Here is a 23,525-nt window from a genome sequence, read left to right as displayed (position 1 = left end):
CCCAGAAAGAATCTCATTTCCCACCACACTAGAAAGGTTGGAGATCCATAATTGTAGAAGTTTGATGAGCTGGCCCAACCTCCCATTACTTACATCACTTTTGCTTTATAGGTCCTCAAACCTGTCACGGCCAGAAGCAATGCGATGCCTTCCTGCTTTAAAGTTTCTAACTATAATAGCTTTCATAACTTTGCCGGAATGGCTGCAAAACTTCACTTCCCTTCAAGTTCTTCAAATCTGTGATTTCCAGATTTGCCTTGCTTGCCAGAATGGATCCAGTTCCTCCCCGCACTACGAGAACTGAGGGTAAGTTGGTGTCATGCCTTGAAATCTCGATGTCCAAAAGATACAGGAGAGGACTGACACAAGATAGCTCATATTCCCAGAATCAGCTCTGATATCGCATTGCTCCAACTTCTTTTGTGTTCTGTAACGTGTATTGGGGTTAGGGGTAGAGCCTTTAAAAGACCTTGAGAAGTATGACTTGAGCATCTTTTTGCCATGCGACTTCCCAAGGGTAACGAGGAAGACAGCGACTATTGGATTCTTGAGATGGAAGCAAGTAACAATCTTCATTATGGAGTAGCCCAGTCTAAGGTTTTAATATCCATCCCATTCCAGTAACATGGTTTTTGTGTTGTCATTTTACAAATCCAACCGTGTGTAGTGATAAGTGAATTTTAAGGGTTGACTACTTTGCTAGAGTTGCATGAAAACCTCACTTCACCTTGAACCTTTTTGTTGCCCAATTTCCCATATATGAAGTGCTTGCGCCCCAGATAGCTCCCCCCCGAAGTCGGGTTCAATTGAATCAGGATACAATGAAGAAACCTCAATAGCTGCCAGGTATCTTTTCATATACATCTGGTATTCCTCAAATATGCAAATCTTTATATTAGTATTTGTATATCTATTTTTCCCAGTGGATGAATGTTAATTTGGTTTGACCTCAGAACCGCATGATCCTTGCCATGCGGGAGACGTGGGTGGTCAAGAGACTCAAAGTCATAGACTATTGTAAGTTGATCTAAATTTTCTTGTTTTGTACATTGATTAACGTTTTTGTTTACTTGACATGGTTTAAAAAACTTCCTACTGTAGGAACATGTCCCCAGACATTTGTGTATATGCATGCCCTCCTGGTCCCTCGGGTGATCTGAACGACCAGTATCACTCATCTGAAACTGCGGCTTTTGGGGTTAGTTTATTGAACAATCTTTGTGTTCTGTTTAGTGGAGTATAAGTGAATAACTTTGCAAAAAGTGATTGTGTGTCGTTTACAGGAACCTTTTGCTGGCCTTTCATGCATCCAGACTTCCGAACCAAATTTTTTTTATCTTAATCAGGTGGGCATGTGGTAAGAACATGGTATGTTAATTTTTTTTATGTAAATGTTGCAAGAGGCATGCTCTGTTAGGTATGCATAATTCGGTGCACTTTAATTAATTTGTCAGGATGTGACAGTTGGATCTTCAAGCCTCCAATGTTCTCCAAACAAGCCATTTAGACCTTATATCGGATATAGATATCTCGTTTTTTGGTGACCAATGGTTTCTAAAATATCGGATATCTCACCGATATATCTCGCTCGATATATCGGATTTTCAATATTAAATTATTAAAAATGAAAAAGTTATATATCGATTATATCGAATATCTCTATATCGGCGATATAAACTTTCTTTCTTGATTTTGAAAAAAAGATTGAATTTGTTTTACCAATTTATCGGTTTGGCTTAATATCAATTTTGGGCCATGTCTCAAACAAGCCATTGGTAAAGTTTTAATGGTATTAATGCCGATAGATTGAGTCCTTTCTTGATTTTGTTGTTTATGGTTTGCTTAATTCAAGGCCTTGGTAAAGTGGTGTTTACATCGGGATAGTTTTGATCAATAGAAGATCTACTAGCTAGGTGTCTCAAGAAGAGAGTTAGAAATACACCTCCTACTTGAAGTTAATCTGGGATCATCTCATTTTCGGTTCTATCCCCGAGATAGAGAATGACAAGATGGTAGGTCAAGAATCACAAAGATAATTGGTTTGCTCGTGATGTTACTCGGATGAGTTAGTAAAGCATATTTTTTATGATACGAGCAAGAGCCTATTGACTAATTGTTCTCTTATAATCTGTAATGGACTTAGGAATATAAAGTAGAGAACCCTCTCTTGGTTAGATCACTCACGGTTCACCCAAGTGTATTGATCCATTTCATCATTGGTTAGATTTAAGGTCGCTTTCATGTTTTGAAATATTCAATACAGGTCGAGTCGTTGAAGGTTATTGTAGCAACAATTCAAAAGGTGATGACCTCCGAGTCGCTCACATCACCTTAATGTTTGAGTGTTATGTACGTTTGAGTTTTGGTGTGGTCCTTGATGCTAGCTATAGAAAACATTAGGTAGTAGTGTAGCACCCTTTAGTTTTATCTCTTTCTATTCGTCATTGACTATTTCACTCGTTGCTATGTTTGTGTTGTTGTGTTTCACTCAGTTCTGCCTATTCACTTTCATTTTGCTGAGTAGTTTTTAACTTGCATGATTTGTGTAGGTGCTTTTCTCTTTTGAGGTTTTACATTCTTCGCTATACTTTCTTTTATATCACTTTCTTGTCCCACTTCATTTACGATTTATAATTGTCTGCATGATTGTTATAATGTAATAATAACGAAAAACAAATAACTATCAAGTTATTATTTACTTTTCAACAGATAATGTAAATCTCCTCGACTTGTCTAAAATTTAACTACTCAATATAAAAAAACCATGGTCGTGAATCGTAAAACAAAGGGGAGAAGTTGAGGTAGCAGGTTTATCAATCCAAAGGGTATTCTCAACTCGCTTTGATAATAGGACTCTTTAGAATATGATGCTCCAGTAGGCTTCAAATAGAATATATATATATATATTTTTTGCAAGCCATTGTGGTAGGGTAATCATATAGTTATGAGTGTTTATTTTTTGGTACATGTAACTTTGTTTTTGTTTTTGATAAATGTCATGTTGCAAACAAGAATAAGGACATGTAGAACGCACGGGGGATGATTTGCTTTCTACACCCGTATCATTTGCTTTCTACACTTATTTATTTATTCGCTTTTCTTGGTTTGTTATTTTTATGGTTTTTGTGTTCTCACAAGTTTTCATTGCTTTTCGCTTCATTGATTCCTTGTTAATTGCTTCCTGTTTCATTGATTCCTTGTTTATACGCCGGAAATTGGCCAAAATTTCAAGTTTGAAGATATCAACCTTTTCCCTTTAAACTTCCCTTTGTACTTGGATCTCGTGATTTAGAGTAGAAAAAAAGCTTGATTAACTTTAGTTGTTAGTCTTTTGTCACGATACTTTTCTCATTGTCTTGCACTCTAACTTTTATTCGATATTGTTATTGAAACTATTCTTTTATTATTATTACCCTCCTCAAGCAGGTTATAAATTCTTCGGTGGCACACACCAAATTTTCACCGAAATGTGTTGGACTTTCTCAAAGACTTTTACAAAGGTACTTTAGATATCAGATTATGTGCTTTTCGATACCACGACTACTATCTATACTTAGTATCTGGAGAAAAATATGCAATGTTCCTTTTAGTTTATAGTGAATATCTTACTATAAGAAGGGGTGAGTTCTTACTTCTCTCCATGTCTACGGACCATATCTAAATGACGTGGTCTACATCTAGCTTAAGATTTAGAATCTAGATTCAAAAACTTTTATATCTACTAGTACCAGGTACCAGTTTATGTAAAGTTTAGGATCATGAAAAGAACGCTGGATGGATTCAAAAACTTTTAGTTCTACTAGTACCAGGTACTAAGAAATTGTATTGTGGGTTGAATATTTTATAGGGTGTTATGTACATATGGTTGTTGGAAGGATGTCATTATTGATTTCTAGGTTATGACAGGTTTAAGTATACCTAAATGTTGACTAAACAAAGAAACTCTCCCAAAAAATTCGATAGAATTTGGATAGTGTAACGCTTCATTCTATTTCTTCATATATACTTAGAGTTATCATAGCAAGCTTATAAGTATATTAGTTTTACGACCGGATGATCTCTTTTTCTAGTGGTTTTCTTTGTACATTGTTTATTTAAATATGGTTTACTAATACTTGTTTTATTTTTATTTGTAGCGATGGGTCCTCGATCAAAGAATGTGAAGAATGTAGCGAAAACTACATTCAAGGGTGTTAAGAAATTGTTTGGTGGCGGTTCCTCTAGCGTGACGCAGTTGGAAGAAAAGACATAGGCCGACGGCTTTAACGGCATCGATCGGCCAGCGGAGGGGACCATTTGAAAAAGAGGTTCCTGAGGTTAATTCGTTTAGTGGAGATAGTGTAGATAGTGTAGATAGTGATACTAATGTAGGTTTAGATGTAAATATGGACAAAGGGAAGAGTATAGTAGAAGAGGAGAGTGAGGGGAGTGAGGAGGAGGATGAGCAGGATGATAATGTTGAAGAATATGTGGTAGAAGACGTACCACACCACCAAGAAGAATCACCTCCGTATTGAATTTCGTAAGAAAATCCAATGATGATTTGGAGTTTCAAAGAGGTGTGTATGGGGGAGGCCCGTTTGAGTTAGAGTTGTTGTATGACTATGCGATGCATGTCGCTCGCGATATTTGGGAGAGAAGGGTAATATTTTGTTTTTCTTGTGTACTTTGATTTTCTTTTACAAAATTTTTGTTTCGCTTCATATATATCTAATGCGTGCTCGGTTGTTTTTTGAGGATCGCGAGCGTTGAAGTGTGTTTCACACTTAGCGAAGTTATCCCAATGGAATTTCAAAAATGAATGTGAAAGGTCTCCGAGATTTGCCATGCGCAATTGAGAAGGATCGGGTTGTTTGATCTCGTGGAAGGTTATCACGAGCATATGGATCCACCATTGATCTCGGCGTTTGTGGAGATGGCATCCGGAGACCAACACCTTCCATATGCCATTTAAGAGATGATCGCGACTTTGAACGATGTTGTCCAAATCAGGGAGTCACAGCTAGAGGAAGAGCGGTGCAAGGGGGCCAAATGAGTGAACTTATAACAATCGATAAATCTCTTTACATCTTGGTCCGGGGCTCCCTATTGATTTGATTAAGGTGGAGATGGAAGCTAGCGGTGTTCATTTCAAAAAGTAAGGCTAGAATTCATCCCGAAGCATTTTGCGAACAAGGTTCATGATTGCCTTATATATGTGACGCCTGAAATTTGGTAGAGAAGGCCTCGAAGTTTCGTGGATGTTCAACGGATCGTTAGAGCTTTTATTCGCTTTTTCTTTGATGTGCCGCTTTTATCGACAAGTCCGACCGGAGTGCCTATATGTTATCCGAGGCCGTTGTTGAAATTCAAAGAGATAGAAGAGTATGCATAGGGTGCGAAATTTTGGCGCTTTTATATAGAGGTCTCGGGGCCGCCACATGTGCGAAGGTGAAAGGAGTTACGTGCTATATGACTCTTCTACGGGTAAAACTTGAGTATTTTAGAGTTTATTTTTTTAATGTTAATTTTATTACTCTATCAATATGTTAACTATTTGTGTATATCTAGGCATGGATCTATGAGTATTTTTCGGTATTCATGACAATCCTAAATTTCAACTATATCTCGCTTTCACCCGCGTGCTCATAGACACATCCCACGCTCCACACTATTACGACAATAACGTGATGCATTGCGCTTTATCGGCGATAATTGATGATTTGAATGAGTTCAATGTAAGTATTAAATTCAATGACAATTTAGTATTTAAGTTTGTTTATATTTATTTTTAGTAATTGATCATTAGAGTTGTTAATGACACATTTGATTTTGTTTCAGTTGTTTGGCATCCCTACAAAAATATCGAAATACAAACCCGATCGATGACATTGCATTTTTGAGGGATTGTTATGTTTTTAACATTGTCGAGCTTTACTGCCGCAGCGGTGGTATGTCACTTAGGTCACGTGCAACTTGTACCTAAAGATCCTCCAATACCAAATTGGAGAACAAGAACCGTGGCGGCGACACGGGTATGAGGTGAAATGGACCAATATTGGGCTACTTTTTTTCGAGTCGTGGCGTAATCACGTGATCCAACTCGCAACCGAGGACCTATTTCGCCTTATCCATGGGAGTGTCATCAAAACTACATGACTTGGTATGCGAGGAATTCTCATGTAGTTTTGGTGAACCCGAGCTTCTTCCTATTCATCCCTCCCCGAGACATCGCCTAACCGCTCACCAATTGTAAGTATTGTGATTTTTAATTGAGTTTTCTCTAACCGTGATTTTTTGCATTCGATTGGTAACTTATATTGATTTTTCTTTTTTCGACGTAACGACGTCATCGATGAAACCAAATTCGTTTGCTAGAGAGAGGGTCCGCAATTGGTGGGAATGATATGCCGCCGAGGAAGCAAGGTCCTCCTTCGAACAGCGCAAACTTGACTAGGTGCAAGTACATTGGTGGCTTATAGTTGATTTGTTTTTGAGTTTAGGGTTTGTAACTTTGTAATTTAGTTTGATGGATGTAATTTGTTTCAGCTTTAGGGTTTGTAATTTTGTTAATTTGAATTGATGGATAACTGTTGGAATTTGAATGGATGAATGATATGAATGTTTTTGGTATGCGAGGAATTCTCATGTAGTTTTGAATGTGAATGGATGTTTGAATGGATGAATGATGTTTAATGTTTGAATGGAATTTAATGAATATGAATGGATGAATTTGATGAATGAGAGTGTTTGATATCTGATGTTTGAATGGAAAAGTGGAATTTGATGAATATGAATGGATGAATTTGATGAATGAGAGTGTTTGATATTTGATGTTTGAATGGAAAAGTGGAATTTGATGAATATAAAAGTATTGTAAAAACAAAATGAATTTTGAAAAAAAAAAATTCCAAACGACCCAGCCGCATCGTTTGGCATAAAGGCCAAACGACCTCAGCAGATCGTTTTTCCTTTATACCAAATGACCTCGGCAGATCGTTCTCTTTTAATCTCAAACGACCCACCCACATCGTTTGTCCTTTATACCAAACGACATGGCCACATCGTTTGGTCTAAAGGCCAAACGACATGACCACATCATTTGGTCTAAAGGCCAAACGACTTGTTCATGTCATTTTTCTTTAATCCCAAACGATATGGCTGGGTCATTTGGGATTAAAGCCAAACGACTTGACCGTGTAGTTTCGGTCATTATTGACAACATACGAACATTATTTCAAATCACTCGATTGCCGTCCGAATCAACTAGTCGATCACTCGATTGCCATCCGAATCAACTTAGTCGATCATTCGATTTCAAAATCACTCGATTGACGTCCGAATCAACTTAGTCGATCGCTCTATTTTCAAATCACTTGATTGCCGTCCGTATCAACTTAATCGATCACTCGATTTCCAAATCAAATCAAATAAAAGCCTTAACATTATTTCCAAATAACATAAAAATCAAATCAAATTACACTTGTTCCAAATTACATCAAAATATCAAATTATATCAATATATCACTTAGTCGATCGCTCGATTTCAAAATCACTCGATTGCCGTCCGAATCAACTTAGTTGATTACTCGATTTCCAAATCAAATAAAATAAAAGCCCTAACATTGATAACATAAAAATCAAATCAAATTACACTTGTTCCAAATTACATCAAAATACAAATTACATCAAAATATCATATCGACAATATACAAACAACTTAGTCGATAACATGTAATCATTGGTCTTCAACGAGCTCCCTTTTCCCATATTAAATTTGGAATGTTCAATGCCATAAATTGCAATTGCCTTCTTCATCAAGGCCAAATTCCAACTGTCGGCGAATATCATATCGAGCTCTAAGTCATTGGCGACATCGAGGAACCGGGACAATCTTCAACAAGTTCAACATTGACAAAATGATTTCCACCAACATGTGCGCTACCCAACACTTGGGTCACTCTCTCAGATTTGCTTGGGTTCTCCGGCATGAGAAGGAAGCACCGACGAGCTCCTAAATGTATAAGGACAATATTTAAATCTTGAAGCAAATAAGTATCCAAAGAAAAGCATGCTCATCCACTTATTTAAGGGTGTGTAACCTTCTTCATGTAGGATTTCCTTCATCAAATAAAAACCCACTTTGATTGTACTTTGATTTCCTTCTTCGTCATCTCATCCGCCCATTCTTCTTGACTTCTTCCTAATGCAATGCAGAAGCTCTATAACCGCAGTTGCCATCGCCAACAGGGTCATGGACTCTAACAATGTATTTATGCATTTCTTCGTGAAATATCCAACCCGTAATCCTTAGGACCCCTCGCCTTTCCAAAGTTTAAGCCATCTCTCACATTTCGGTGTGACCGCTTTTGGAGAAGGCTTATTTCGTGGTGTGGTTGTTTTGGTGTTTTGGGAGAAGGTTTATTTCTTGGTGTGGTTGTTTTTGGTGTTTTGGAGAAGCGCTTATTTGTTGGTGTGGTGTGGATGTTTTGGGTTGGTAGTTTTGGAGAAGACTTTCTTGGTGTAGTGTGGGTGTTTTGGGTGGGCGTGAGTGTTTGGTTGTGACGAGACCCACTCTTCATGGTCAAGTTGAGAATGTTCAAAATGAGATGGATCTCGCCAAGAGTTATCATCTCCAGTTTGAAGCTTTCTGCTGCCTACCTTCGGCCCGACCTTTGGTTTTGCTTCCTCACAAGGCGATTACTAGCCATGTACTTTCTCGCACGGCAATCTCCATAAGCTTCCTAATCATAACCCTCTCTTTTTCTTCGTAAAACCATTGCAAACCTATTCATGAACAAGTCCATCGAAGGTGCAACATCGGGACCAACACCCACCGACACATTGGGAGAAGCGCATAATGTTTTCCAAAATGGGTCGATAGCGATCAAAAGGATGGACCGCTTCTTGCTCTTCAAACTCAATTAATTCATGAGCACATGGCGTCCCATGGCTCGTGACGCAAATAACACCAACACCTTATATCTCCATCTTTAACACGCTTTACGCGGGTATCTATTTCTTCAAATAACAAGTCTAAACACTTGCGTGAGACAAGGCCTCCGAGTTCACGCGAAACAAAGGAATCCGGTGGTGGTGCCGAAGTTACAATCATACTTCTCTCGAAGGTAGCTCTAATCTCGGACATCTGGATCTCTAGAATCGGGTGGATTAAGCTAAACATACTCAAAAAATCATGACAATTTGCATTTCCTAGTATACGCTTCACCTGAGCATGAGACCCTTCAACTCTATTGGTCGTTGTACTCCCAAAGTGAATATGTTGGTCAGTCTAACAACATACGAATCGATCCCTATAAGGAAATCAAGTCTCTCGCAAATAACAAACAAAATTGGAGTACTCAACCCTGTAATATTTTTCCAAAGCATCCCATCTACGCTGGAAAATAACCTCTGTCTTCGATTTGACTACGTTGTTCTACGAGAACTGGGCCTTCTACAAATTCTCAGAGTTGGAAAAATATCGTAACATTTTTTGAAGGACGACGTAATGCGATATGCCATCTACATAGATGCTTGTGTGCGTTAGGGAAAACTCGCTGTCGCCGCACTCATCGTGGCTAAGTCCCCGCCGACACGATCACGGATGGGCTTATGTCACCAAGCAAGCCACTAAAATGATGCAGGCCCACTCATAGTCGATTGTTGTTTCGTCGGCAAAGACTGACACACGGTGAAAGATTTCCACGCCAAGTCACCCCAACAAACTGCATAAAAGGCCACCGATACCGTTAGTTTTGTAGGTACGCCTAACATGAAAACCGTTGGAAAAGTCCGAGCCAACTTAACACCTTCCTCGATGGGCCCATAACAATCTCCGTTATCTCCTCGGTATTCTCATCCCGCCTCAATTCCTCAAAATAATGTTCTTTTGCTAACAACTCACGCAATCTGCAATTGTGTGAGACCGCTCATATCCAATTTCCTCACCTTCGCGCCTTTACAAAGTAGACTTGGGATATACTAGAGATGTTATCATGATACCTATTCTTGATGGAATCCAATATTTGTTTAGGTTTTATTCCACACTTACTCATCTCGACAAATACTCGAACTCGAACGGTTAGTCGAGTAGCAAATGCATGTCCTTCAAGGGTCTTCGCCAATGGATGGTTGTGAACACCATTAAGAACGACAATTTTCCAACTATTGACAGTGCCACGTTGGAAAACACCTTTTAACTTAAATGGACATCCCGATTTCTTGGTTCCTGACCTTCTCTTATTAGCCCTCTCTTCGCCTTTCTTCTTGTGTGACCGATACACACCCGAGCACTCGCAAGCCAAATTCAATCTTGCTACTTGGTTTCCTTTGGCACACTCCGACTTTTCAATGACCACAACAACATTAACTTGTCTTCCTCTAGCGGTTGCCCAACCGATTGCCTCACTACGTGTATGAAAGACCTAAACACATAAAAAACAACAACTATTATTAATACACTAATAAAATTATATTTAGAAAAAAATTTAAAAAAAATGAAATCAATGCCTACTCAATCATACCTCTTCCGTAGTAAAAATTTTTGTTGTATCACTTAAAATCGGTTGACAATCCACATCATTCGAGTTTGCGAGGGATCGGTTCCCGGATAGCGGCAAAGAATTCTACATATAGAAGAATAAAACAAGAGTCTCAAACAATTTGCATTTAGTTTCAAAGTCACAAAAAAAAAAACTTTAATTAAATTTAGTCCAAACGACCCAACCATGTTTTCATAGGGGTCCAAACGACCCGCCATGTAGTTCTATAGTGTCCCCAAACGACTGAGAGAAGTCGTTCTATAGTTTTACCAAACGACCCAAACCATGTAGTCCTATAGTGTAATCAAACAACCCGGACATGTCGTTCTGTAGTGTTCTCAAACTACACCGCCATGTCGTTCTGTAGTGTTCTCAAACTACACGACCATGTCGTTTGATAGTGTTCCCAAACGACCCAGCCATGTCGTTTGGGCTCGGGTTTTGCATTCATTCATTTTGCATCCATTCATTCATTCATTCAATCAATCAAGTGTTTTGTATTCATTTTAATCAAGTGTTACCTCATTATTTAGATTTGCACTTTGTCGTCAACGATTTCTTGGCATTTCATTTGCTCGACTTGTCGCATCTTCAAATTCTTCACCTTGACCTTCAACATTTTGTTCCACTTCTTCACTTTCAACATATCTTCTATTTTCTCCTTCTCTAATTTGTTGTTCTTCTCTAATTTGTTGTTGTACCTCAAACATTACCTCAAATACTTCTTCTTCATCTTCATGTTCCATTTAGATAAACTTGAGTATGTAGAGAAACTTGAGTATTTTATGTAAACCCTAAACTCTAAACTGAGTGAATGAGTATTCTATATATATTTGAAATTTTGATATATTTCGAATAATTGAGTGAAATATATTTGTAAACCCCCCAAATTAGTTTATTATTTACAATTGAATAAAAAAAATGGAAAATAACAAGTTTAGATATAAAACAAATTATTATTTTAGATTTGGATAATTGAGTGAAATATGTTTGAAATTAATTTTTTTTTTATGTCAAGATTTAAATTTTGTAAACCCTAAACCCTAAACCCAAACCCCAAACCCCCAAACTAGTTTATGATTCAAAATTTGAAAAAGAAAATAAAAAATAATAAGTTTATAAATAAAACAAATTATTATTTTGAATAATTAAGTAAAGTATGTTAGCACGAAATTTGTAAACAACTCTAAACCCTAAACCCTAAATCTCAACCTAGTTTATGATTCACAATTTTAAAAATAAAATAAAAAATAACAAGTTTAGATATAAAACAAATTATTATTTCAAATAATTAAGTAAAATATGTTGGTACGAAATTTCTAAACCCCTAACTCAAACTCCAAACCCCAAACTAGTTTATGATTCACAATTGAAAAAATAATAATAATAACAAGTTTAGATATAAAACAAATTATTATTTTAGATTTTATAGCATGTTTGATTACATGTTTTAACTTGGTTATAAAGATACTATGTCACGAAATTTCTAAACCCCTCAACTCAAACTCCAAAACCCCAAACTAGTTTATGATTAACAATTGAAAAAATAATAATAATAACAAGTTTAGATATAAAACAAATTATTATTTTAGATTTTAGCATGTTTGATTACATGTTTTAACTTGGTTATAAAGATACTATGTCATAACAGATAAAGAGTGCAGAGTGCATGTAGTTTTATTGATGTAATTGTGTTGTTTCTAACCCAATTTTTAAATCGGATTTCAATTTTTCTAATTCAATTGAAATCGTTTGAGTCGCGTTCATCACGCCGTTTGAGTGTACACTCAAACACGTGACCAAATCGTTTGAGTGTATACTCAAACTACATGGACAAGTCGCTTGAGTGTTACTCACACTAACATACAAACTACGCCGCCATATCGTTTCATGACCATATCGTTTGAGTGTACACTCAAACTACGCATGATGTCGTTTGAGTGTACACTCAACTACACATGAACACGTCGTTTGAGTGTTACTTTCACTAACACTCAAACTTCTGGCGGCCATGTGGTTTTGAGTGTACACTCAAACGACATGGCCGCGTAGTTTGAGTGTTAGTGTGAGTAACACTCAAACGACGCGGTTCATGTAGTTTTGAGTATACACTCAAACGACATGGCCTCGTAGTTTGAGTGTACACTCAAACGATGTGGTCATGTAGTTTGAGTGCACACTCAAACGACAAGGCCGCGTAGTTTGAGTGTACACTCAAACGACTTGGTCATGTAGTTTGAGTGTACACTCAAACGATGTGGTCATGTAGTTTGAGTGCACACTCAAACGACATGGCCGTGTAGTTTGAGTGTAAACTCAAACGACATGGCCGCGTAGTTTCAGTGTTAGTGTGAGTAACACTCAAACGACTTGTCCATATCGTTTGGGTATACACTCAAACGACTTGGCCATGTAGTTTGAGTGTAACTCAAACTCAAACTAACACTCAAACGACATGAAACGACATGTACACGCAAACGACTTGGCAAAGTCGTTTAAGTGTACACTCAAACGACATGACCATGTTGTTTGAGTGTAAACAGAAACGACCCGGAGGGTTCATTTTGGCGATACCGGTTGAATTGGTTGCTGGGCTTGGGCTTTGATGGCAAACTTGTAATATGGCAAATTTGTAAAAAAAATTTTTTTTTTTTTAGGGTTGCCCAATCCAATTTGATGAGTGCCCAATGGAATCACCAACCTTATTAGCGCTTTTGGTTGAAACTCGCAGAGTCACTAAAACCATTTATTAACAGGTGCCCTAGAGGCCGTGCGTAGCCATGTGATGTGAGCAATCTATTTAAAGAGTGGATGAAGCCTCGTTTCAACAGAAAACTCAAGTATTCCCCTCCAAGTTGACTACACATCCGAGCCCAACCCATCATACTTCACCCATTGTCACCATTTCTCACAAATAAACACTTGCCCAACCGAAACTCAGCCCATGATCCTTTGGATCTTCCTGGTTCTTCTTAAACCAGTACGTTGTCATGTTTTTTAGTTATATGTTAAAAACAGACAATTTCAAACACTTTCTAAGGCGCTAAGGCAGAGATCTGTCACATTCTCATTCTGATAGATTATATTAGGCAGGTCATGGGTGGCAAGCAATTAACCTCTACCTTCAAATGATTTTTCTGCCAGTGCAAGTATCCCTCAGTCACTCGGAAAGAGAAAACAGACTGCTACTTACAGAGTTACAGTTGACTGTTTTATAGGAAGTATCTACAAAGGACCTACTAAATAGAGGTAAACTATATTAAGGGCTTTACAACCACTACCACTATAAGTTTCAGACGAGCGAGACAAAGGGATTGAAAAATGAGCAGTTAGGTAATTTCATTTTGTATCCTTAAGGCACACAAGACTATGGCCAAACAGTGGACAGAAAGACTCACCCCTTGAAGTTGTTGTTCTTAATGACAGTGGTGGTGTTAAAAATGTAAGAGAGGAGACCATGGGGTATGAATTCCAGAGCTTCATCAGGGTATGGAGGAGTACAGTTGTAGCATCTCTAGCCTACTCAAAGTTTTCAAATAGGCAAGTTCAGGCTTCTCTCTCTCCTTGCTATTATCTCTATCTTCATTATACTTACTTTGATCTTCTCTTCCATACATACACCTAGAAGGTTTAACAACTTCCTTTATCACTTGGCTTGAAAATTCTAAGCTTAACCTTTTTGCCTTCGGTCAAGGACCTTTAACTTCCAATGTGTCACTCTCATAGTACAAAATGCCGTGGCATTTCGCGATATATCTATTTGCGGTTTCCAAAAAACGGCATATATCAAGCTGGCAGGGAAAACTCCTCTTACCAGAAATTTATCGCTATATATCGCGATATTTAAGATAGATTATCGAAATTTTGAAATATCATGGGTCATCTTCTTGTCACAATCTTCATTGGGTAATTTTCACTCTCCCCGAAGTTCCCGATTTGATAATATCAACTTGTAATTGATCGATCACACAATTGTTCTCTTATCGTTTCGTCTTTTCCCATTTCCTCTTTTACTATTCATCTCTCATTCTCTTTTTGTTTTCTAAGCAAATGAATTTTTCTCTCTCCTTCCATTCAAGTTTTTTGAGAAATATTGGATATTTAGATTTGAGAAGTTGGGTGTAAAGAAGTTAGAAATTGCAAGGTATGGTCTTCCTGTTAGAAGAAAAAGTAAAACATCTTTAATAGATTTTTTTTTTTTTAATGAGATCACATTAATGGTCAGCTGTAAGCATGAATGAGGTTGTAATAATTCTCATCTTTCCACCTCATCTGGTCATTTACAAATAACAAGTAAGGTTTGGTTGATATCTCCTTTAATTTTCCAAATTGTTTATCCCTCTATCAAAACCTCATCTCATCACTAAAAGTCCCTTATATGTCTTTTGAACAACTCATTAAACTAGGCTTGCCAAACCTCCTCTTATCGATCGATATTTTCTTATATATTTCAAAATATCGGTTTTGGAGACTTTCGGTATTTTGAACCGGCATGATATTTTGTACTATGGTCACTCTTTAGTTTTATTTCCTTGGCTTGGCTTCTTATTGAAATAAATCACCCCAAGAAGACACTAAGAAAATGATTAATGATATCGATAAATTATCGAGTCAGTGTGTGGTAACCATTTTTTCGACTCAATGCAAAACCTTAAATTGCAAAGCAAGATGGGTTTGCAGTATTAGTCATGTTACATGTTTGTGCGAGATCGATACTGAAAAATATGAATAAATAAACGGAGAAATCGAAGTTGTTATCTGAGAAATCCAAAAAGACCGTGAGTAATTGAGAGATGGTGTGTTCGGTGTTGTCTTCACTTTGATATCGAGAGCAGAGATGAGTTTGGAGAGAAGGATGAATCCGTAGCAGAGATGATCGAGAGAGGAGGGGTATCGAGAGAGAGAGAGAGATGAAGGGGGTGAGAGAAATTTTGAGTAGAGAAATTGGAGAGAAAAATGAGGACAGACAGACAGAAACAAACCAAATGACATTTTGGGCCACATACCCCCGACCCGGCCCAAGATCGTTCGCTCCGCTCATATAACACCCCATTTATTTTTATTTTATTTTTCATATTTATTAAGGTTTAAAAAGTAATAATAATATTAAAAAAAGATAAAGATAAAGATAAAGATAAAATAAGATAAGATAAAAATGTGGGAGAGTTAGAGGGGTTTGGTTACAACCGAACTCTCTTCTTCTTTTTTGTTAGTTTTTTTGGGGGTTTTGAAATAGAAGAAAAAAACAAAGAGAAGAAAAAAAAAAAAACAGAGAGGAAGAGATAGCTATTGCTTGAGAGTATTTGAAAGAGAAAGAGGCGGAGGAAGACAACACCTTACCGTTGGTTTTCGAGTTCGACGGTTATTTTGCTTTCACTAAAGTTTTCGTTTACGATTAATTCTGGTGAGTGGGCTAATCTTTCTTTCTTTTAAGAAAACTATTTGATTTAATTATATATGTATTCTACTCGAAATTTTAGTTCTTTGATTTATTGGAACCTTAAGATGAAATCAAATATGGTTAGTTTGATCGATCATGCTGTGTTAATGCTACTGCGAAATTATCCTTATTGTCTATATGCCTATGTATTTCGTGTGGTATATAACTATATATATTTAGATGCTAACTGTTGGTCATTCATTAGAAGTGCTCTAGAAACTTAGACGTGTCATAACTTACTACACGTGAGATAGCTTCGGGTAACATCTTCGGGTATTCGTTTTTATTTTTGGTGAATGGTTTCCGGGTGGCTATCTAAAGTACTTGTTTACTGTTGAGGTAATAAAGCAAGATGGGGACCTTGTTGATGTTGTCAGATCATATTAGATAGGTTAACTTTGGAAATGGCTTTGGGTAACTTTACTGTTTTTATATATGTGGCCATGTAATCATGTTTGTTTTATGATATTAGTTTCGGACCATAGATATGCTACTATTGGGAAATGTTTGGTTTTTACACATGATATAGCTACGAGGTAAAGCAAATTAATATACAATTGAATGATCTGTGGTCAAAAGTGGAAAGGTTTGACTGAGATACATGAATATATTTTATATGTTCTATGATTAAATACAATGTGGTCTTAGTTGAATTGGAAAAAAAAAAATGGTGCTAGTGAAGGGTGATAACGTGTGATTGGAATACTCTATGGAGGATTTATTTGGCTGTGATATTCATTCATACCTATTTATTTCTCCGTGTACATATTTGTGGACAATGGAACGTGTTATATCTTATTAGCTAAAAAAATTATATTGTCGTTTGGGTTTATAAAAATTAATCGGTTTAGTTGATATAAGAACTACAAAGGCTTGATTCCACTTTTGAAAGATTTGGATACGTAGGTAACTTTAAGCAAAAGTGTAGCCACTACACCATATTATATATTATATATTAGTTTTAGTGATAACTATATGTGTATAATGTTAGTATTACATTGGGTACGTGACAGTGGTTGTTTAAAACGGTATTCATTGAATGTTCCATGAATGACCCGGGTATTCATTGAATGTGCCATGAATGACCAGATTCTTTAGACTGCCCTAGAGAGGAACTAAGGGATTCGTCTTGGGTTAGTTGTATTATTTGATTATGCGAGTGTTTGGGTTTACTTTTGAATACCTAATATAATATCTACATATGTTATATAGAAGTTATAACTTTCTTTTGCAGGAGGGTAGGACATAATAACATTTTGTGCAGGGACGCGGTCCTACCCTTATACAGCAGTGGATATCGGTAAGTTTTAATTCAATGGTTTAGATATTAAAACGAGTTATTAGAATGAGTTATATAATGGAAGTCTTGCTTGGGAAGAAATTATGCCGGTTAAAATGACGGAACTACCTGTCTTCCAAGCTGTGAATGATTAAGTTATGGGATAATATAAAGTGATTGTTTGAATAATTAAAGTATGATAATGGTTTTATGTGGTTAGTCTACTCATACCAACAAATTCCATTTTGTTGATCCATGTTTGCTTTGTTTTGGCAAGCGTGGGTGTGTTCTTAGGAACATAGGTGGAAGGCAATGGAACCGCTGGGTGTTTGATTTGGATTTGATCCGAGCAACCAGGGAGTTTATTTTATTAGGTCCGATCTTTTGGAAGTATGTAATAACGTAGTTTTTCTTTTCATATGACATGAAAATATCGATGTTGAAGACACATTATTCTTAGAGTGGTTTGATGTTTTATTGGGACGGAAGATAGATTTTTTTTATAAAGTAATAAAGAGAATTTTGGAGATTGAATTTGTGGTTAAGATTCTTTATGATGTGGGTTTTAGGTTTTGACATGTGTTGTATCCACCCCATCATAGCCTGGGTTTTTAGACAAGTGAACCAAGTGATGTTTGAGATATTTATATTTCAAATATTCATTTTTTTTAATTGTTTAGAAATTCGGGCTGTGACATTTTTGGTATCGGAGCTTAGGTTAGCCTAGATTGGGAAGGTCTAGGTGATCCTCGGAATGTGGTAGTTGGGTGTGTTTGAGTTTAAGATGTTTGGAGTACTAATAGAAGTTCGTTTTGTTTTAAGATAATGGCTGGAGATGACACTGACGTTACTGGTACTGGAAGTAATACCATATCTGCTGATTTGGGAGCAATATTAACTCAGTTGGTGCAAACTATTCAAAGGGGTCAACATGCTAATCTAGGGGATCTTTTTGCTAGGAGAAACAAGGATTTTGCAACTTTAGGAGGCCAGAAGTTCAAGGGAGAGAAAGGGGCCATTGATGTTGAGAAATGGGTTACTATGTGTGAGTTCGTGTTTGCGAAGATGCAACTCACTAAGGTGCAGAAGCAAGAGTTGGCTTCTCACCAGTTGGAGGGGTCAGCTTTATTTTGGTGGAGGTCTATCAAGGATAATGTGGATGTGGAAACTATGACTTGGGAGGATTTCCAGGTAAGATTTGAGGGAAGGTTTGTTCCTAATGCTGTTAAGGGGCAATTAACTGAGGAATTCTTTCATCTTACCCAAGGAGGGAAAAATCACACGTATCATCGTGACTAAGTTCAATGAACTATCGAGGTATGCTCCTTATCTAGTGGATACCCAAGTAAAGAAGAACCAGAAGTTCATCCGTGAACTGAGGCATATCTATCGAGTTATTTGATACCCTTTGATTCAGAAACTTTCGATCGCGTGTTAGATTTGGCATTAAGATATGAACAATTGGATAATAAACCCAGAGATGAGAAGATTAAAGAGAATGCCCCAAAACAAGCCAGCTTACACCTTATTTCTAGTCAACCACGTCAAGGGCAAAGGAAAAGTCGGCATCACCCATATAATAGGCAAACAAGTAAGCATGTGAATAAGGACGTTAGTACTTCGCTAAAGAAATTTGATGGTAATTGTTTGAACTGCGGGGAAGTTGGGCATACTATTCGAATATGTTCTAAACCAAATGAACTAGTAGGAAAATGTTATAAATGTGGACAGTTGGGACACTATGCTAAGAACTGTACTGGTTAATGTTAGGTATGTTTGAATTTGTTGTTTGCTAGTTTCCTTTATTGGTACTTAGCATGTAAGAATTTATCGTATGATTATGAAAATAAAATGTTGGTTGTTTTAACGGTTAGCTCTTATGAAATTTATAATTGAAATTGTTCAGCATGTTATAGTGTTGTTTTCCTAACGGAGTTTTCTATTTTAAGTAAGTATTGGCTAAAGAAGAAATTGTTATTTTAAAATTTCATATTTGAGTAATTTGGAATGTACCCAAGGAATAAGGAAAACCCTTTTGATAAAGGTTGGAGTTGAAAGTTTTTATATATTGTCCAAGTTATGTATATCGTTGGTGTGTGATCCAATATACATAACATCTCTCTGTATGCATCGTTGGAGTTTGATCTAGTGTATACATGTACACCGTTGGAGTGTGATCCAGTGTGCATACCACACATTGTTGGTGTTTGATCCTATGTGATGGTAGAGAGTTAGTATGCATCGTTGGTGTGTGAACCAGTGTATACTTGCATATCGTTGGTGTGAGCCAGTGTGCATGCCTCACATTGTAGGTGTTTGATCCTATGTGATGGTGGACATAGTGTAGGTCGTTGATAATATGAATCAGCCTATACGTTTTATTTCTATTTTCGAACATGTGGTGTTCGTGAGACACTGAGAGAAATGTTGATATTTTTGTAAACACTAAGGTGGTGGATGAAACATATGAGTTTTTAAATGAATAGTTTTGACAGGGAAGATCGTTGAAAAGGAAATTGTTATATGTATATTTATTGTTAAACGCTTTGGATTTGTTGGGAAATACTAAGAGTGGAACTAACTGCCTCGGTGTGAGAGGAACTACCTTGTTTTCTTAGTATGATTTAACTCGAAGAATAAGAGTTTTGCTAAATTGAGAAATAATGAGTTTACTTAAGTGTTGGCAATTGAAGAAACTAATTACGTTTATTCTTTTGAGTTGTGTATACTAGCGTATACACATATTTCTTGGGTTCTATACATAAATAGACACACTTTCAAAGTATGTGATTTGCATATTAATATGCATATCTATATGATATTATATATGTGTATTCCTTTTAAGGTGTGTATACTTGCGTATACACGTATGTCTCATTTCTAATATTTGTTTACTATGACCATTGGGTGCAAGCTGTAAATGATGTGTTTAATTTAATCTCCCTGCTGACATGTTCTACATTATTACTTAAAGTTTAGTTGTTGGGACATAATCTGTTAAGTTTATACTCTATAAAGATTTATTGTTTGATGTACTGTTTGTTTGGTTAATCTACACTCTACCTTGAATCTCGGGACGAGATCCTTTTAAGGTGTGTATATTATAACACCCCGTTTATTTTTATTTTATTTTTCATATTTATTAAGGTTTAAAAAGTAATAATAATATTAAAAAAAGATAAAGATAAATATAAAGATAAAATAAGATAAGATAAAAATGTGGGAGAGTTAGAGGGGTTTGGTTACAACCGAACTCTCTTCTTTTTTTTTGTTAGTTTTTTTGGGGGTTTTGAAATAGAAGAGAAAAACAAAGAGAAGAAAAAAAAAAGACAGAGAGGGAGAGATAGCTATTGCTTGAGAGTGTTTGAAAGAGAAAGGAGCGGAGGAAGACAACACCTTACCGTTGGTTTTCGAGTTCGACGGTTATTTCGCTTTCACTAAAGTTTTCGTTTACGATTAATTCTGGTGAGTGGGCTAATCTTTCTTTCTTTTAAGAAAACTATTTGATTTAATTATATATGTGTTCTACTCGAAATTTTAGTTCTTTGATTTATTGGAACCTTAAGATGAAATCAAGTATGGTTAGTTTGATCGATCATGCTGTGTTACTGCTACTGCGAAATTATCCTTATTGTCTATATACCTATGTATTTCGTGTGGTATATAACTATATATATTTAGATGCTAACTGTTGGTCATTCATTAGAAGTGCTCTAGAAACTTAGACGTGTCATAACTTACTACACGTGAGATAGCTTCGGGTAACATCTTCGGGTATTCGTTTTTATTTTTGGTGAATGGTTTCCGGGTGGCTATCTAAAGTACTTGTTTACTGTTGAGGTAATAAAGCAAGATGGGGACCCTGTTGATGTTGTCAGATCATATTAGATAGGTTAACTTTGGAAATGGCTTTGGGTAACTTTACTGTTTTTATATATGTGGTCATGTAATCATGTTTGTTTTATGATATTAGTTTCGGACCATAGATATGCTACTATTGGGAAATGTTTGGTTTTTACACATGATATAGCTACGAGGTAAAGCAAATTAATATACAATTGAATGATCTATGGTCAAAAGTGGAAAGGTTTGACTGAGATACATGAATATATTTTATATGTTCTATGATTAAATACAATGTGGTCTTAGTTGAATTGAAAAAAAAAAAAAAAATGGTGCTAGTGAAGGGTGATAACGTGTGATTGGAATACTCTATGGAGGATTTATTTGGCTGTGATATTCATTCATACCTATTTATTTCTCCGTGTACATATTTGTGGACAATGGAACGTGTTATATCTTATTAGCTAAAAAAATTATATTGTCGTTTGGGTTTATAAAAATTAATCGGTTTAGTTGATATAAAACTACAAAGGCTTGATTCCACTTTTAAAAGATTTGGATACGTAGGCAGCTTTATGCAAAAGTGTAGCCACTACACCATATTATATATTATATATTAGTTTTAGTGATAACTATATGTGTATAATGTTAGTATTACATTGGGTACGTGATAGTGGTTGTTTAAAACGGTATTCATTGAATGTGCCATGAATGACCCGGGTATTCATTGAATGTGTCATGAATGACCAGATTCTTTAGACTGCCCTAGAGAGGAACTAAGGTATTCGCCTTACGGGTTAGTTGTATTATTTGATTATGCGAGTGTTTGGGTTTACTTTTGAATACCTAATATAATATCTACATATGTTATATAGAAGTTATAACTTTCTTTTGCAGGAGGGTAGGACTTAATAACATTTTGTCTGACGGGCCGGTCCTACCCTTATACAGCAGTGGATATCGGTAAGTTTTAATTCAATGGTTTAGATATTAAAACGAGTTATTAGAATGAGTTATATAATGGAAGTCTTGCTTGGGAAGAAATTATGCCGGTTAAAATGACGGAACTACCTGTCTTCCAAGCTGTGAATGATTAAGTTATGGGATAATATAAAGTGATTGTTTGAATAATTAAAGTATGATAATGGTTTTATGTGGTTAGTCTACTCATACCAGCAAATTCCATTTTGCTGACCCATGTTTGCTTTGTTTTGGCAACGTGGGTGTGTTCTTGGGAACATAGGTGGAAGGCAGTGGAACCGCGGTGTTTGATTTGGATTTGATCTGGAGCAGTCCGGGAGTTTATTTTTATTAGGTCTGATCTTTTGGAAGTATGTAATAACGTAGTTTTCTTTTCATATGACATGAAAATACGATGTTGAAGACCTGTTATTCTTAGAGTGGTTTGATGTTTTATTGGGACGGAAGATAGATTTTTTTTATAAAGTAATAAAGAGAATTTTGGAAATTGAATTTGTGGTTAAGATTCTTTATGATGTGGGTTTTAGGTTTTGACATGTGTTGTATCCACCCCGTCATAGCCTGGGTTTTTAGACAAGTGAACCAAGTGATGTTTGAGATATTTATATTTCAAATATTCATTTTTTTTAATTGTTTAGAAATTCGGGCTGTGACATCCAAGTGATACTTATCTCAATCTCAACAAGTAGAGTTTTGCCTTACTTGGAGACTTGAGTCTTTATCCAACTTGGACGTACGCACATAACCCATGTCTTGCATCTCCCACTCGTCCATGGTGGTACTACAATACCATTCTCTTATCCAACTACAACATTGCAAACTTCATACAGAGAGATAAAGCGTGCGACCAACGAGAGCTTGCTTTCATGAGAGAGTTTCAAATCAAGTCATTCCCCGACTGAAATGGCACATCACATCTCAAACAACTCATATTGCCCTAGACTTATTTGGTCACATTTGGTTGAATATTTTCTAATCCCTCAAGAGTTTTAACTCAAATTAATATTCAACCCAGTACGCATGTTTGAGTTCCCAAAAAATAAAAATAAATCATATAAATAATTATAGATATGGATATCATACTAGAATTAAAAATCATGAAAAAATCAAGTAGTTTTGCCGACAGGAACTCAAAGTCAATGCGTACATATTGCCTCTAGAATGTGTTAATAAATAGTCATCCTCAATTCCTCATGTCATTTAGTTTCAGATTAATTGCTTTCCCAGACATGTTCCATAGGCTTAAATTATGCTTAGCCACACAAGCTAGAGTAGCATACATCAAAATCTACTTCATGACACAGTCATTAGTCACTGAGGGCATAAAACAAGAATATGCTCACACAGCAAGTAAACAAGGATCAATTACTTACTCATATTAGGTTGAATAAGCACATGTAGTATGATTACATGCTACGGTGGAGCTCTTAAAAAAGTCGTCAGCTTCCACACCATACGA

The 23,525-nt window shown here is 36.3% G+C and overlaps 2 long non-coding RNA genes across 2 annotated transcripts; both read left to right on the top strand.

Annotated features, from left to right (window-relative positions):
* Positions 1-42: 42 nt before the first annotated feature.
* LOC147519851 (uncharacterized) lies at positions 43-1,494 on the top strand. The gene is made up of 5 exons (XR_015212359.1): positions 43-846; positions 954-1,017; positions 1,102-1,198; positions 1,284-1,368; positions 1,455-1,494. It is a non-coding gene; the product is annotated as an uncharacterized LOC147519851 (long non-coding RNA).
* An 18,850-nt stretch (positions 1,495-20,344) lies between these two features.
* Positions 20,345-22,558, top strand: LOC147519850 (uncharacterized). Its single transcript, XR_015214309.1, has 2 exons — positions 20,345-20,707; positions 22,329-22,558. It is a non-coding gene; the product is annotated as an uncharacterized LOC147519850 (long non-coding RNA).
* Positions 22,559-23,525: the final 967 nt, after the last annotated feature.

The sequence above is a fragment of the Coptis chinensis genome, chromosome 2 (genome assembly GCF_015680905.1).
Source record: "Coptis chinensis isolate HL-2020 chromosome 2, ASM1568090v1, whole genome shotgun sequence".
Taxonomy (NCBI): Eukaryota; Viridiplantae; Streptophyta; class Magnoliopsida; order Ranunculales; family Ranunculaceae; genus Coptis; species Coptis chinensis.
The sequence above is the reverse complement of the archived record's forward strand: the minus strand, read 5'-3'. Positions and strand labels throughout refer to the sequence as shown.